This window comes from Cydia splendana, chromosome 12 (genome assembly GCF_910591565.1).
Source record: "Cydia splendana chromosome 12, ilCydSple1.2, whole genome shotgun sequence".
Classification (NCBI taxonomy): Eukaryota; Metazoa; Arthropoda; class Insecta; order Lepidoptera; family Tortricidae; genus Cydia; species Cydia splendana.
The window spans coordinates 16,473,494-16,491,759 of record NC_085971.1 but is presented as its reverse complement, the minus strand read 5'-3'; positions in this window follow the sequence as shown (position 1 = coordinate 16,491,759).

The window sequence follows — 18,266 nt, the reverse complement described above, 5'->3', positions numbered from 1 at the left end:
TCGGCAAACCCACCCTTCAAAATAACCTACCGCAAGCCCCTATTTACCGAAGCTAGATCGATGTTCTTCGGTGTTCGGCGCCTGCGTCGGAAAAATGGCGGCCGAAAAAAGCGGGCAATAAGAGAAAGAACCGCGGGGAGGTAAGGAGGGCTCGCGGTGTGGTGTGGGTGGAGGCTGGGTAATGGCTCCTCTACACGATGGGCCATCGCCCGCCTCTCCAAGGGACGCATTTATGCGTTAGATGGAGCAAGTGATATTGCTATGTCATTCTACCGCATGGCTGCGTCTCGTGGAGTGGCCGGCGCTGGCCCATCGTGTAGAGGAGCCCTATGTCTTAGAATGCACTGCCGGCCCGATTCTAACTTTAAGATACGTCAATTAATAGATCTAGAAACGATATGGGTTAGAAAGAAAGAAAGAAAATAAGTGCATTAGTTACGTCAAACCAAACCACTTAAATTACAAATATGACATAGACCAGATATGTCAGTGTCAAATCTGACGTTTCTTTAAACAAATACGTCACTTTTGGCACTGACATATCTAATCCATATCGTTTCTAGATCTATTAATTGACGTATCTTAAAATTCGAAGTTTGCAAAATTCGGGCATCTTTGTGTTTTACTCCATTCAGGCGTAATAACCTAGATCAGGGGTCTCCAAACTTTTTTACCCTAGGGCCATATTGCGCCTCAGAAATTTTCGCGCGGGCCACCGTTCGGCGCCGAGGGGGAGGGGGTGTATGTGGTTGCTGCTGTTAGGGCTGAACCCCTGGAGCCTGGCTCCCGCGGGCCGGATTGGAACGCTGTCGGCGGGCCGGATTGGAACGCTTCGCGGGCCGGATTTGGCCCGCGGGCCGGGGTTTGGAGAGCCCTGACCTAGAGTGACAGATATAGTTGTTCGAACTTTATGAACTTCGATTTTCGCTGTTATACTTATAGCCCAGGTTGGCCCAAAAATACGATATCTATTTTTTTCTTTGGCAAATTGCAGAATATTTCTTACACTCTTTTACGAAAATGATTTTAAATTTATAAATACCATCATTTAACTAAAACAAAACGTATTATCAAAATATTATTCTCCTTTACCTTTGATACACAAACGCAAACATTTGATAAAATTACATATCAGCAATATGCCGCAGTAAAAAAAAATGTCAACGTATTTTTAAATTGTATTATAAACCCCATTATACCATTTTTTTTTTCATTTACAGTCATACACATTAATATTACACCTAATTCTGTGATTCTCCGGACACAAAAAAATCACACATTTTTCAAACACTGACACTATTTTAAGTGATCACAGATAATCAACCACACAATGCAATTCATTTTCAAAATTTTATTAAATCATAATCTAAAAAAAAAAACACTTCTTATTTTGCGGCAATGAACCAAATAGAACTAATAACAAAATACTACCTGCAATACTCCTTCCTAGTCCAAAAGCACTCTCACTACACGGCGAGCCGCAGGGGTGTGTCCCCTGTCGACGCCCCTCAGGAGGGGGTTAAACGCGCCCCTGCCTTAACGCGCCGTGCTGCGTTTGGACTTTGCGAGTCGAGCGAGTTACTCGCACGAGTTACAGGCCTATTCGGATTTCGAGATAATCACAAGATCTTGAGATGATTTAGCGATCAACTAGATCTACATTAGATATCGACTAGATGTGACTTGGATATCTAAGTCATAACTTGTCGAAATCGTTCAAGAGGACCTGCAGAATCGGGGAAACGTCAAATTTGACATATCTATCTCACAAATATCTTTAAATTATCCGTATCGTAACTTGTTGAAGTCTAGTAGAAATCTAATTCATTTTCCGAATCGAGCCGTTTGTAGCATGCAGCAGTGGCAGCATGGTTGCATTTTAATCGCCTGTCACTATGCCTGTCACTTTTGCACTTACACAGTTGATAGAACGTGACAGGCGACAAAAATGCGACCGTGCTACTCCCGCAGCCGGAGGTTATTGAGTCAGTCAGTACAAATAAGGTTAAATATAATAGGTAAGAGATAATTAGAATCCAAACCAAAAGAAGTCTTTAATTTACTTAATCAGAACTTTCAGGCAACTTTGGAGGAATAACTGCTAACAATAAAAAGACTGCCACTTGAAACACAGTGACGATATTCGTCAGTTTTTATTGGCCGTAGATACATTTAATAAACCACATCTGAATCCCTTAGTTTAGTTTAGATTATCAATTTTTGCAACAAAGGCACATTTTTTTGGGTTTGTAATTTTATTCCCAGATTTATTTTAAATAAAAAGGCCCCCTTGTTTTTAATAACAGTTCCCTCAATGTTCTAGCCAGATTCACAATCTTACGGTGTCATATACATGATGATCTGTAACAGTATCAAGGACCGTATGATTATTCATTTAAGTGTAAAACGTGAAAATACATTGTTAGGTATGTGATATGCATAGCTGGTTTTGTGAAAATTGTGAATAGGAGGCAAATGAGTAGATGAATCGCCTGGTGGTAGGCAATCACCATCGCCCATACCTGCAATACCAGAGAGGTAGCAAGAGAGTTCGCTCTTTTCTTGAACCTTCAAAGTCGGACTGGATACTCTGGATATACAACTGGTGACAGTTCCTTCTACAGTTAGCCGTGTAAAGTTAGTAAGGGACTTGTACAAGTACTGTCCCTCAAGTAAACTCACTCGTTCAAGCAGAAAAGAGGCGAGCGTCGGAACTTGCTCAAATCTTGACGAACCCACAAAGCGGGTCCTGTGACGTCACAACTCCATGAATGCTGATTTCTCTTTCAGCTTTGTATGGCTTATTATTTAAATTATTAGTGCCGTCAATATTGGATAAGAGAGGGTTTCGATGTCTGTTGATGAGTTTTCTAATAATCTACCTTGAGCCTTTGATTGTTTGATTTAAAATTGAACAATCTTTAACCTTTAACCCGTTTGTCGGGTACATTGTTCGTAGTGACTACGCGCTCCATACGGCAAAGACGTGGCTATGGCAATGATTGTGTTAAGGATGATTCACGATGAAACGGTCCGGGTCTGGGCCCGGCGTCCGACACTTCATTTTCTATGACGGGTGATCAGCACGTGATGCATTCTATTGAAAACGAAGTGTTGGACGCCTCGGCCCAGACCCGGATCGTCTTAGCGTGAGTTATCCTTTAGCAATTAATTATAGTGGGTAAAAGTAATCTTTCGTCACATTTGAATTAAATTATGGCCCCTGACTTCCCTTCTAAAAGACGTAATTGAGATATGCGGCCCGATTCGAACTTTAAGATACGTCAGTTAATAGATCTAGAAACGATATGGAATAGATATGTCAGTGTCAAATGTGACGTTTCTTCAAACAAAAACGTCAATTTTGACACTGACACATCTAATTGACGTATCTTAAAGTTCGAATCGGGCAGATAGACCCTGGCTCCAATTTCACCACGGCTACAATTGTCAGTGACATATGTCTAGCGACAATTGTCAAGCGACAGGTGACATATTACAATTTTATAAAATATTTTCTATAGAAATACTTACAAACATGACAGGCATTTTGCTACAATTGTATGTATTACAATTATGTTGTGAAACAAGAATTATTTTTTCTAGTCGACATATTTGTAGAATTGTCGGTGAATCTTGACAGGAAATGATTTATATGTCGGAATTTCGTTACAATTGTAGTGTTTCTTGTGACAATTGTCATAAACTTAGCAAGAGAAATATCTGTTTTTTTCCGATATAATAAAGTTTTTTTTAATAATACAATGATGGTGGCAAACAGGAATACGGCCCGCCCGATGGTAAGCGGTAACCGTAGCCCATGGATGCCTGTGACGTCAGCAACAGTGATGTTTTACAATTGTCGCACCTGTCACCCTGGTGAAATTGGGGCCAGACACTAGTCCAGTGTGATTATTATACTAGAACTTATTACACAGTACATGAAATAAAATACTTTTCTTCGTAATTCTTCTTAATTTTTACTTCTATCCCGTCCCGTTCTATGGTCCCAGAAATACATATACGCTCCTGGACGGATTAGTCCCTATGACGGAATTAGCCACATTTACCTTACTATAATATTTATTTATTTATCACATGTAGATCGAATCTTCGCCATCCTAAGTCCAACTATCCCGCATAATTATTATTCCTTATCAATCTCAAACAAAACGAGGGAAGAAACATGGCGGGCTCACCCTATTTTTACCACCCCCTGGTACCTCATCCGGTCGGACTTTAATTGGATGTGTTTTTAAACCGGGGTTTCATTAAGATTTTAATACTAACTAGCGTAGTTATAGTAACTAGAGTCAGACCAAAAAAAGTCTGCAGCGGATTTCATAGCCCACGTAGTGCAAGTGTTATATTTTTAAACTTCTATGAACTTATGACTTATGACGTAAAAATGACACTTGCACTGCGTGGGCTATCAAATCGGCTGCAGACTTTCTTGGTGCGACTCGAGTTGTAGATTTTACTAGGGTAAAACAAATTTCCCAAGGGACTAGATTTGTACATATTCTAGTCTTAAATAAAGTAAGTAGCGGCACAATTCCAACAATGCTTATAAGATGTCACAGCGACACGATACCAATCTGTTAGTGTTAGAAGTGGCGTTCTTCTTCTTCTTCTTTTTAAAATTATGGCTTCAGCCCAGTACCACATTAGTTTACTATATAATAAGCTATCGATATTACACTTTAAACAATATTATTTAATGAGCAAAAAACACCGGCCAAGTGCGAGTCGGACTTCCGTTCCAAGGGTTCCGTACATTACACAATATTTAACAATATATTTTTTGATGTGAAACGTGAGTGAAATGTCATTAAAAAACCGTAAGGGACGGATCAAAAACTAAGTAATTAAGTCCGATTCACGCTTGACTGCACATTTATAATAAGTTTTCCTGTAATCTATAGGTAAAGACATATTTTGTGTATTTTTTTCAGTAGTTTCAGAGAAAAGGGGGGGGGGGAGGTGGTAATTTTTTGCCTATTGTCTTAAATTACTTACATAAATTATTGTCTTAAATATGTTTCAAATTCATTTACATTACATGTCCGTCTTTGAATCACAGACTTATATGTGTGCTAAATTTCAACTTAATTGGTTCAGTAGTTTCGGAGAAAATAGGCTGTGACAGACGGACAGACAGACACACGAGTGATCCTATAAGGGTTCCCTTTTTTTTCTTTTTGAGGTACGGAACCCTAAAAACGTCAGAAGTGACGTTTTTGGTTGAAGAAATGTCACTTTTCACACTGTTCGGTGTCGTATCGCTGTGACATCTTATCTTATAGCAATGTTCGAATTTGGCCTTAAGAGTGTGAAAATAGCACATTACGATACAAGTGTGAAAAATAGGAAATACTCAACGAGCGATAAATTAAAACACGACCGAAGGGATGTTCTAAATCGACACGAGTTGCGAATTACCTATTCGCACATATACCGTAAAATGGGGTGAGTAGGGTTCGCGGGGAGAGTTGGGTTATGAATGGGGAGAGAAGGGTTGAAAGGGGGATGAGATGGGTTTTTAAGGCTACTGCTACAAAAATAATGTATTCCAATTTAAAATGGAGCTGTAGTAATACTCATAATAAAAAAAAATCGATCCAACAACCTTCCAAAATCACCTTTGTATGAAATCCCAACTCACCCCAAATACGAGGGACTACGGGGTGAGCTGGGTTTTCCTGTTTATCGTCAAAGTTATGAAATTGAACTACCCAAAATAAAATAAAAACTAAAATACAAACGTCCGGAACACTTATTATATACACCATTCAGTTTGCATATGTAAAAATAAAATGCTATCGAGGTTTGAATGTCAGTTTTGCGCCTATTCACCCCATTTTACGGTATCGTACGTTTTACAGTACGTAAATACATATGGAATTTTCGACATAGTTATAGTCCGGTGGCCGGCTGCATGAAACCCACCTGATAAAAAAATAGAAAATTCCTACTCTGTGTGGTAGCTGACTTTTACCAGCTTCAACTGCTCTTGGTCGGCCGCGGCTAAACTTGGCTAATTTTGCGCAAATGTCAAAAACGTGGTACAAAAATTCATCGAAAAAATCTCATCAAAAAATTTAATGAATCTTGTGTGGTACGATAGCAGAGCTGCCTATGAAGACAATAAAAAAAGTGATCGGCCAAATCCTGTGTTGGCACCTTCCTGTGCCCGACCGAATTTGTGGTACCACGTGAAAGCTACAATTTACCTCTTCGAAAAATATAATGAAAAAAAAACGAATTGTAATTGCTAAATTAAACCTGTTGATGTATGTCTTGGTCGGCCGTGAGGCAAAGGCTAAGGTGACTTAGCCTGGCAGTTTGCAGTCGGACTATATTTTTTTAAATAAATTTGGTCGGACTGCTAAAAAAACGATGGAAAATAATTATGCACTAAATTTGTAACTAAGACAAATATGGGAGGCAGTTTTTGCATTCCGACCAAATTTATAAAAAAAATGCAGTCAGACAGCAGAAACTGCACCGCAAATGACAAAAAAAATTCACTCTACATCTGTATCCTCTTGGCTCCCAATTCCCTTACCCCTCAACCGAATACATATATCACAACACAACCATACCTATCCATCATCCTAACCAGATCGATCACCAATGAGACAGACGAAAAATCAAAAAAGTAGGGTGAAAAAAAAGCGAGGGTGTCTCCCCCACGTTTTTTTCCCGTAATCAGGCCGTACTAATGGTATATCTTTATATATTTATTTATGGAGTCGTGAGGGTCGCGGCCCTCGTTTTTTGTGGGTGTTTAGATTGAGTAGGTATGTATGGTTAAGTGTCTTTAAGGGAGTATATAATACTATATTCTTGGGCGATAGGATGTCTTTTTTATGCGAGGAAATATAAGACATAAAAAACTGGACAAGTGCGAGTCGGACTCGCCCACCGAGGGTTCCGTACGTTTTAGTAGGGTAAAAGTGGGGTCCATATTGGGTTGCATACAAGTTTAGGTCATATCTTTGATGCGCATAACAACTTGTATCATAATCGTCATTGCGCATACAAATGAAAAGTCATATTATATTGTGTCATACATTTTTAGCCATAATATTTGATGACATACTCAGCAGTTGTCATATATTTTTTGTGCATATAGGTTTTGATTATAATGAATTAAATGTCATACCAGCTAAAAGCATATTTATCGATACTTATAATGTTTTTACGTATAACGTATTGTAGCATAATAATTTTCAACCATAATGGTTTAAATAAATAGTTTAAGAAACTAATTTTAGCCTCTCAACAACTCCTCAAAATAAAACCTTTTCCCTAATCTCCGTCCAAACACTTAAATCGACGGAGCCCCGCTAACGCGGGGCTCCTATTTCTGCGTAGTTTGCCCTTCGGGCATCTGAAGAAACCTAACGAACCTAACCTACCTATTATGATTAGTTTCTTTTATAAAACCGTTTCTCCTACTGGAGGGGGCTCCTCTCCTTCGATCTCCTCTTTTATACGGTCTTTGTGTGGTTATGATTATGACATTTATGACTAAAGTAATATAAATTTGCTTCATAGGTTGCTCACAACCAACCAATATTTATTATTCATGCTTTGTAACATTTATGAAAAAAACATATTATGACCACTAAATATATGACTTATTTTTTTATGTCTATATTAATACTATGCACTGCAATACTTCGAACGAAAAACAATTATGGATATCAAGTAGATGACTGAAAAATTTATGCGAATTAAACTAGTAGTTCGCCCCGAACTGAGAACTCGCAGTTAACCAAAAATTATTATAGAGCGATTGACTTTGTTGCACCTACTTAGGTACTCGTATAGTGCGTCATAAAATAGTAGAAAATAAATGAGAGCACCACTTTCTACGTAACTGTCACATTTTAGACGTAAAATGCTTACACATGGCAACAATTTAGTATGGACATTTTTGAGTTCAATTTTATTCAATTTCTACTATTGTCATGTCGCACTATAGGCTGCAATGGATCAAAAATCGCCTGGATTTATTGCAAGGTCTGTGGAGCCCTTGACTGATAGATTTAAGCGAAGAGTAGTATGTATAATATATAGGACAAAGAGAGCCCTCTCGTGGAACTTTGCATCCATTTTGAAGTGCCATCTGTAATTCTTAACCAGAAATATCAACGTCAATATCAGGGGGGGAGAGGCATAAATAGCGTCTAAGTAGGTGTGTTGCGCACGTAAAAAACTTTGACTTTGAAGAAAGGCTTTAGGATATTAATTAATACACGAAAACAGATTAGATATTTTTAACTTGACTGTTGATGTAAATAAATTACCTATCATACACGGCTGGAATAACACAGAATTGACCACGAAACACAATTACACGCAGCAGGTTGTGAATCTACCCGCCATAATTTTTCTAAATTTTTTGGTAATAAAGTTCTCAGCAACTGTGATGGCGTATGAAATCTTGGTTTCTTTTAACATTGTAAAACTGAAAGTATTTTTATTTATCTGAATTATGTCGTAGTACAGACAATAAATGGGGTGTTTTAATAACAAAACTTCCGTGAGTGACCCGTATTAATATATTTAATAAATGGGGTGTTACCTATAATATTTCATTTTTATTTGACAAAGTTGTTTTTTGTGGCAATCGCCTCCATGACAACGATGTCCATAAATAATCTGTTCTAACAGATGTTTTTTTGTTTGATCCATGCCTTAGATACAAGACTTTTAAGACGTTCTGACGAAATAAGTGAAGCCATATTAAAAAAAAGTTTAGCGTTAAGTAATATAGATGTCGCTATTTTTTCGAATAAAGTGCTTTATATACGACTGTCCCTCCTCTGGATTTAAGTCATCATAGAAATCATAGAGATTAAAATAAACTGTATCTGTGCTAAGTCGAAATATTTCCTGTCAAATGTTTATATTATTTTATTTTTATCTTGCTAATTATTTCAAAAAGGTAAATTTAAAAACAATATTATAAAAGTGCAAACCGAGCACTTTCATTTGATACTAAATTCGACCATGTTTTTTGCAAATAAAATGACCAGAATAGCTAGGCCTCTCACAAACAGCTTTTTGGCCTTCTAAGCTCTTCTACCTCAATAATCCCTTAATCGAGCCTGCTCATAATTTAATCACTAAAATATAATGCCCTCAACTACACGTTTACCCAATTTCATTTAAATTAGAACAAATTTACTTAAGTTCTTGAGTATCAAACTATCTTCTGACAGTTCAGCTTAATAACATCGAAATGCCGGGACGTGCCCCTAGCCAGCCGCGTGATCCAAGTCGAATGTAAGAACTTCGCTTCGCTTCGCTCGCTCGTTCGATTAATGACTATAAAAATTATGACATAACTCATTTATGACAAAAACCCAGTTATGCTCAGGAATAATTCTGACTAAAGATTTTTATGACTTACAATTCTATGCATAGAGTGTTATGAGTGTTATGACAATTAAACGGGTTCCCCTCATCTGGCATAATATTGTTTGTCAGAAATACACTTCGCATAACATATATCGCAGAAACACTTTTAGACGAATGATAATTCTGCATAACTATTACTTGGCATTACTATTACTACGCATACAATACATTTTGCAGCATATTATTTAGCAGAAGATTACTTTCGCCGACTTTAGTGTAGCATAATTTTATGTACCATAACCATCCTGCAGCATACTTTTATTATGGCATAGTGATATTTTCTGCTATTACAAGAAAAGTGGGTTAAGTTAAGCAAGAACCGCGACCCCAACAAAATTGAACCTGTGCCAGAAAAGAAGGTTATATTAGTTTGGAACTGCGGCCTCCTATAAAAACGAACGGCTGCCGGAAAATTAGGTTAGGTTAGGTTAGAACTCCGACCCACTACAAAAACGAACAGTTGCCAGAAAAGTAGGTTAGGTTAGTTTAGAACTGCGACCTCATACAAAAACGAACGGCTGCGGGCAAAGTAGGTTAGGTTAGAACTGCGACCTCAACAAAAACGAACACATGCCAGAAAAATAGATTAGGTTAGAGCATAATATTAAGGTAGGTACCTATCATTAGATTATGAAATTTATTTCATAGCTCTATCCGTCTGTATGTGACCTCTTCACGCTTATATCGCAAAAGTGATTTACGAGTTGGTGGAATTTGGTATGCAGACAGTTTGAGACCCGTGGAAGGACAAATGGTAGTTTTATTTAATCGTTAATACCATTCCTCGTAGACGAAGACTCAACTTGATGACTTTATGCCACCGAAATATTATGCAATACAGTTATCTGCGAAAACAATATTCGTTTAAAAGACTATTATGATCATCAACAGTATGCCAAAACATGGTTCTGGATTTTAAAACTCTGCGAAATTATTGTATGCTAAATGATATATGCGAAAGGTAATTCTGCCAAACGACATTTCTGCCAAGTAACATTATGCAATACAAAAATATGTCAAAAAACTTTCTGCAACACATTAGTAAACCGAAACCTGGTTAATTGGCACCTGGATAAATGGAAAACCTCAATAATTGCAACCAAAAGTCCGGTCCCGGTCCCTTGAGACCAAAAGGCCTCTATAATTGAAATTTTGGAACCTCTATAATTGCAATTTACATTTTAGTACTTTTCGTAATTTTGCCTCTGTAATTGACCACATCGCAACTATGTAAGACCTCTATAATTGACACTGTGCAAAAAAATCCGTTATTTTTGCTCTTCTTTTTACCTCTATTATTGAAACGAGTCTTACTTATTACCTCTGTAATTGAAATAATGTAGTTGTAGACATCAGAAACAATATTTTAATAGCAATGATCATTTTATTTATATCTTCATCCAGAATTCAGTTTATTTATTGAGTACCTATCACAGCCTGTAGTAGGTGAAATAGTTTTGATTAAATCAAAAACAAAATAAGTAAGTAAGTAAGTATGCTTTTTAGATTCTAATAAAACTTTCTTCTACAATTCAAGGGAATTTATTAACCCAAATGATTAATAAGAAAATAAAGTAGTAATTAATGTAGTGTAAAAGTGCAAGTATAGACAGAAGCTAAGTACATATAGACCAGAAACCCAGAACGTAAGCGTGTAAATATACTTTAAATGGTTATTTGCACCTCCATAAAAGAAATTTGTCAGAACGCAACCTCTATTAATGAAAACCTCTATAATTGACACAACGATTTTTTGAACCTCGTTAATTGACACCACCTGCTTAAATGAAAAACCTGGTTATTTGACAAAAAATGGCCGGTCCCTTGAGATTGCAATTATCCAGGTTCCACTGTACTTGTTATCTTTTAGTACAAAAAGCAAGATGCCTTATTTGTAAAACGGGTAGGTACCTAGGTTTATTATCTTCAATTTTATGAAAGGAATAAACATTATCTTTGATATTTCCAGACTATTGGCGATTATTGCGGACCTCTAAATTTTGGGACAACTATCCCATATAGGGGATAGTTGCTTAATCCATGTAAATTACGTTTAGGATAGATGTCCCGTCGAGAAAGAGGATATTTATTCCGCAAAAAATTTGATCGCACCTAGCCGTCCCATGCAATTGCACAGAGACATGCAACACGGTCAACTTAGTTGTAGTTACAGAGTCTGTCGATAGATAAATAAAATAACATTTATTTCTTTCGCGAAACTACAGTAATTGCAATCAAGTCAACTATACCCCCGGGGCATCTATCCCAGTTTTCCTACATTTGTTGTTATAGCGGCAACAGAAATATATTACCTGTGAAAATGTCAACTGTTTAGCTAAGTATTAACCTAACATCATGGGAGAGACTAAAGCTCACAGACTCCGTTGGTTGGGCCACCTTGAGAGAATGGATGAAGATCGGAACGTGAAAAGAGCATACCTGGGCCGTCCAGCAGGAAGACGTCCTATCGGACGCCCCAGATATCGCTGGTGCGACATGGTGGAGGCGGACCTGCGCGAATTTCGAGTCAGCAATTGGCGAGAGGTCGCACAGGACCGAGAAAAGTGGCGCTGTCTTGTGTCGAAGGCCAAGTCTCATTTTGGGTCGCTGAGCCAACGGAGTAAGTAAGTAAGTAAGCTAAGTATTACATGTAGGGATTACAGCGTTACAGCGAGCTGCGTTGTGCCCAGACGATGTCACTGGCAATTTATTTTATAAATTTCATTGCTGCCGATGCCGCATGATAGAGGCAGATAACAAAATTAAGGCACTCAGCTATAATGTATAACTCTATCTTCTTCTCTTCTTAATCGCTCCCCCATTGCTGAGGATCGTGACTCCACTTGCGCTTTATGAACAATGACAACGACAATGTATAACTATTACTGAATAAATTACATGATGTGATATGAGACACCATCGGCAATGATGGTCCATTACAGAATGGGCGACGATTCCACCGTGAGCCTTCCTTCCGAGGATCCTTTGATGCTTGCCCGAAAATCTACAGAATGGCGATTATCCATCATCGCCAATCATCGGCCATTAAGCCCTCCACACGATCGGGATCACCTGCAATGTTGGCAACTGTCAAAGGTATGCATTGCATAAGGTGGCGCCATCATAGCTTGCCGCTTTCTCTAGTTGAGTTCTACGAGATTTGGCTTAAAGGGCTGGCATCCAGGGCATAAAATTTCCTTAAAAAAAACAAGAATTTGACATAATTGTACGGATTGACAGGGCAAGCTATGCTGGCGCAATCTGCTAAATACTGAACCCCTTATTCATAAAACTTTACGGGCCTGATTTACTTAAATTATGTTTTATCCCTTTCTTACAAATACATAAGTCAAAATGACAGATAAGGACTAACTATTATTAGCTAATTGAGGTTTTCGCGTTTATGAATAAGGGGGTTAGACCGGCCAACCTCATTGTCCATCATGGCCAATGGTGTAGAGGAGCCATTTTCGTATTTCTTCACCTCGCCTCTCACGGGGTCTCTCGGCGAGTGTGTATAGCCGACATTAAATAAGAAAACATTTTTTAAAGTACTTTCCCATTGATGCTACAAGGCTATGACTTAAGGATGACTCACGTTAGACCGGGCCGTGTCCGGGCCGGAACTTCCGGCACATCGTTTTCTATGGAAAGCATCACGTGATCGCCTGTCATGTCATAGAAAATAGGCGCCGGAAGCTCCGACCCGGACATGGCCCGGTCTAACGTGAGTCATTCTTTATGGCGTTTACGTAACGTTTAAAATAACGCCTACTCAGTAAAATCAACCATGTAAGATGTAGGTAATTATAACTCTTATAATACCTCGCAATAAGGATTTTAATCGCGTGGCTAAACCAAGTTACCGTAACCATCGTGGTAACCAATCGTAAAACAAAGGAGTAAACATTTAAATTACAATTTTAACTTTGCCTTTGAATAAACGCCTTTGAATACAAATGTGAAAACAATCGGGTCTTTCGCAACTGTACGCATAAGTTTGTAATAAGTTCATCACGCAACAGGAATTATAAAGCCACGCCTAACTTTTTTCTTATGGGAAAGTACAATAATAGCACTTTGTGTATAAAATTTATGACAATTACATTGTTGTGTTAACGCTTGTAGCTTACAAATGCTTCGAAAAACTGGCTTCATTGAATAACAGTATATAAATTAATTGTGTTCGTTTACGTTACCTAATTAAAAATTACCTACCAGTTAAGAGCGCTCTTACAAGAAAAGTCGAAATAATGCAAAATTGATGATACTAGTCGACGAAATTCAGGACTTTGCGCTCATTATTAGAAACAATGACTACTTGTTCCAGTAAAAGCGTCTTCTTATCTTTATAAATATCGTTGTAAATATTAGAAAAAGGACTTATTAAATTAGTAATGATTTTTTTTCTGATGGTCGTTTCCGAAAAACCCCGTGAAGCACTGAATGGCAAGCTCTTATTTGGAAATGTTGAGAATTATACTCTGCTAAACCTGGCTATTTTGTATTACTAATACCCTGTACTTTAGGCATATCAAACTATATTTTTCCTACATACCTTTGAGAAAGAGAAAATCAAAGTAAAACGAACTCGATTTTCTCTCCGAAACAAGTGTCAATTCCTACGAAAATCTACTTAATATCGAAGTCATTTTCATACTCAAGCAATCTGCAACGTTTTCTTATACTGTTGGTATACATTAGTGTTTATGAAATTCTACTATAATTTTTTGGCAATTTTTTGAAAACTACTCTATATTACCGATGACGCGCGCTGCGCCAGCTCAGTGCCGCGGCAGAGCTTGTAGAGGCAGGACGTGTGTCGGTCGGCTCCGCACATTTTCAACGGCGACGACGAGGTTTTTTATCATTGTGTGCGGCGGGCGCCGTGTAAAACGCTATACTGTGTGCGTGTAAACCGCAACGAGAGACTTTGATCCTAGCACTGTTTTTATAGTATTATAATTTATAATGGTACAGTTTAATAAACTACCGGACAGGATTAAAAATATTTGAAACGACCTGACATTCTATATGTATTTATTTGACTCAAGATAGTACTCAGGGTCTGATGATGGAGCCGGAAGGTGGTCACCGGTACCAATCAACCATGCAACTAAACCACTTCGTGTTTAGGCTCGTTTTATTCATCTCAACAAGATCTTTGACACAAGATAGTACTCAGGGTCTGATGATGGAGCCGGAAGGTGGTCACCGGTACCAATCAACCATGCAACCAAACCACTTCGTGTTTGGGCTCGTTTGATTCGGCTCAACAAGATCTTTGACTTAAGATAGTACTCAGGGTCTGATGATGGAGCCGGAAGGTGGTCACCAGTACCAATCAACAATGCAACTAAACCACTTCGTGTTTAGGCTCGTTTTATTCGTCTCAACAAGATCTTTGACTTAAGATAATACTCAGGGTCTGATGATGGAGCCGGAAGGTGGTCACCGGTACCAATCAACCATGCAACTAAACCACTTCGTGTTTGGGCTCGTTTGATTCGTCTCAACAAAATCTTTGGCACAAGATAATACTCAGGGTCTGATGATGGAGCCGGAAGGTGGTCACCGGTACCAATCAACCATGCAACTAAACCACTTCGTGTTTAGGCTCGTTTGATTCGTCTCAACAAGATCTTTGACACAAGATAGTACTCAGGGTCTGATGATGGAGCCGGCAGGTGGTCACCGGTACCAATCAACCATACCACTAAACCACTTCGTGTTTAGGCTCGTTTTATTCGTCTCAACAAGACCTTGGACACAAGATAGTACTCAGGATCTGATGATGGAGCTGGAAGGTGGCCACGGGTACCAGTCTACCATGTAACTGAACCACTTCGTGTTTGGGCTCGTTTGATTTGTCGCAACAAGATCTTTGACACAAGGTAGTACTGAGGGTCTGATGATGGATCCGGAAGGTGGTGACCGGTACCAATCAACCATGCAACTAAACCACTTCGTGTTTGGCTTCGTTCGATTCGTCGCAACAAGATCTTTGACACGGGTTAGTACTCAGGGTCTGATGATGGAGCTGGACTGTGGCCACGGGTACCAGTCTACCATGTAACTGAACCACTTCGTGTTTGGGCTCGTTTGATTTGTCGCAACAAGATCTTTGACACAAGGTAGTACTGAGGGTCTGATGATGGATCCGGAAGGTGGTCACCGGTACCAATCAACCATGCAACTAAACCACTTCGTGTTTGGCTTCGTTCGATTCGTCGCAACAAGATCTTTGACACAAGTTAGTACTCAGGGTCTGATGATGGAGCTGGACTGTGGCCACGGGTACCAGTCTACCATGTAACTGAACCACTTCGTGTTTGGGCTCGTTTGATTCGTCGCAATAAGATGTTTGACACAAGATACTACTCAGGGTCTGATGATGGAGCTGATGATGATAGACAGGTACCCATCGCCACCTTCGCGCTCCATCATCAGACCCTGAGTACTACCTTGTGTCAAAGATCTTGTTGAGATGAATAAAACGTGCCTAAACACGAAGTGGTTTAGTTGCATGGTTGATTGGTACCGGTGACCACCTTCCGGCTCCAACATCAGACCCTGAGTACTATCTTGTGTCAAAGATCTTGTTGAAACGAATAAAACGAGCCTAAACACGAAGTGGTTTAGTTGCATGGTTGATTGGTACCGGTGACCACCTTCCAGCTCCATCATCAGACTCTGAGTATCACCTAGTGTCAAAGATCTTGTTGAGACGAATCAAACGATCCTAAACACGATGTGGTTTAGTTGCATGGTTGATTGGTAATGGTACCTTCCAGCTCCATCATCAGACCCTGAGTACTGTCTTGTGTCAAAGATCTTGTTGAGACGAATCAAACGAGCCCAAACACGAAGTTGTTTAGTTACATGATAGACTGGTACCCGTGGCCACCTTCCAGCTCCATCATCAGACCCTGTGTATCTTCAGTGTCAAAGATCTTGTTGAGACGAATCAAACGAGCCTAATCATGTTACTACATGGTTGATTGGTATCCGTGACCACCTTAATCATCATCAGATCCTCAGTACCAGTTCGTTTTTAAACCCTCGTTGATACAAACTTTACAACCTATAGGTACAAATGCAATGACGAAACGTGTAAATAAGCGAGTAGGTACCTATAATTTCTTTCGAGTAATATACCTTCATAAGTACGAGTATGGGGCTATTCATAAATTACGTCGTTTCAAATGGGAGGAGTGGGGGGGGGGGGGGGGGGTCTGGACGTCGGATGATGGTAACATGACGTAGGAGGAAACAGATTCATCCGAAGCTTGATTTTTGGATGATTTGAGGGGTGGGGGGGGTCAAAAATCGTCAAAAATAGATGACGTAATTTATGAACAGCCCCTATGTACATTTGCACTGCATTTAGTATTTTCGTACTTACCAAGTAACAGTTTTAGAACTTTAAAAGTTAAGTACAGTTAGTGTTGTTATGGTTGATTTCAATATGCTTCGCGAAGGATCAAGAATGTTTAATCCATCATTGTAGTGCGAGTGTGGTAGAAGGGATCGGCATACTGAGCTCGCACGGCCTGCCGCAGCGCGTAAAATACCTAAACTCGCTCAACGCCGAAATGTAATAGCGCTCTTAAGTTACTTATGCAGTAATAAATTATTATAAAACAAAGTATAGGTAATTAACTTGAATTTGGTATGACCCGTTTGTCTTTATCTGTCATTTGGCTTATGTATTTTTGTAAGAAAGGGATAAAACATAATTTTTAATAGGGTTGCTCAAAAAGTGCTACTTTACGTAGCTGCTTATCGTGCGGAAAGTTGGTTTTCGCGAACTAGCGCTTTTCACTTTTCCATTTTTTTTTATACTTGTTTCAATTCATGACTACTTATTGATGAGTGTTAAATATTAATATTAGTTTCCTTTAAACACCGTAATCAACATAAAAACTTACTGTTAATGTAAGAATACGAAAAATATATAGGTACATATTTTATATTTCATTACTTACCTCTTCATCACTATAACACGTTTATTTTTTAATATTCAATATTGAAAAACCGCTCTTAATAAGTTGTCTGAATGGAACGGACTAGCTGCCGAAACGCCTGTCAAAGAAGAGGCGTTTTTTCTTACTGCAAGCATGTTTTAAGTTTCCAAAGGCAACATTCGATATTGTTTGTATAAATCATAATTCTTTTCTTATTTATTCGCAACTGTATTAAAAAAAGTCGTTCGATACACGTGCGGAAATATCATTCTTCACTCGTCCCGAGTCTTGATATCTCGGTACTCGTGAAGTAATGACATACTTTCCGCACTAGCATCGAACTGTACTATTAACTAAATCAGACCCGTAAAGTTTTATGAATAAGGGGGTATGGCGATAATGAACGACGGTTCTCCATACAAACGTATATCCCATTTTCCTCTCTGAATATTAACCTTATTGTAAAATATTTTTCACAATTTGTTGTATATCAACCACAGCGAATGCCCCTCCATTTGAATTATTTCGTTTTTTTTTTTATTATAAGAGTTAGGAGTATTTAAATGTTTGTATTGAAATGGTTTTTCGCTCCTTATTCTTATAATAAGTTATCAAAAAATCGAAAAAAGTCAAACGAATATATCAAAGTCAAACGAAACATAGGTGTGGTTGATATGGGGTCCCTTTGTTTCCCATAAAATTTTAAGTCATAATGTATTGTTTGCCATATTATCGTTAGTCATAAAACTGAAACCGTTAACATTTCAGGATTTTCATAAGGTTATTCTATAGATAGGTTAGGTTAGGTTTGTTTTATGGCAATCCTGAAAAGTTTCTGAGAAAAATCAATTATGACAACGAAAA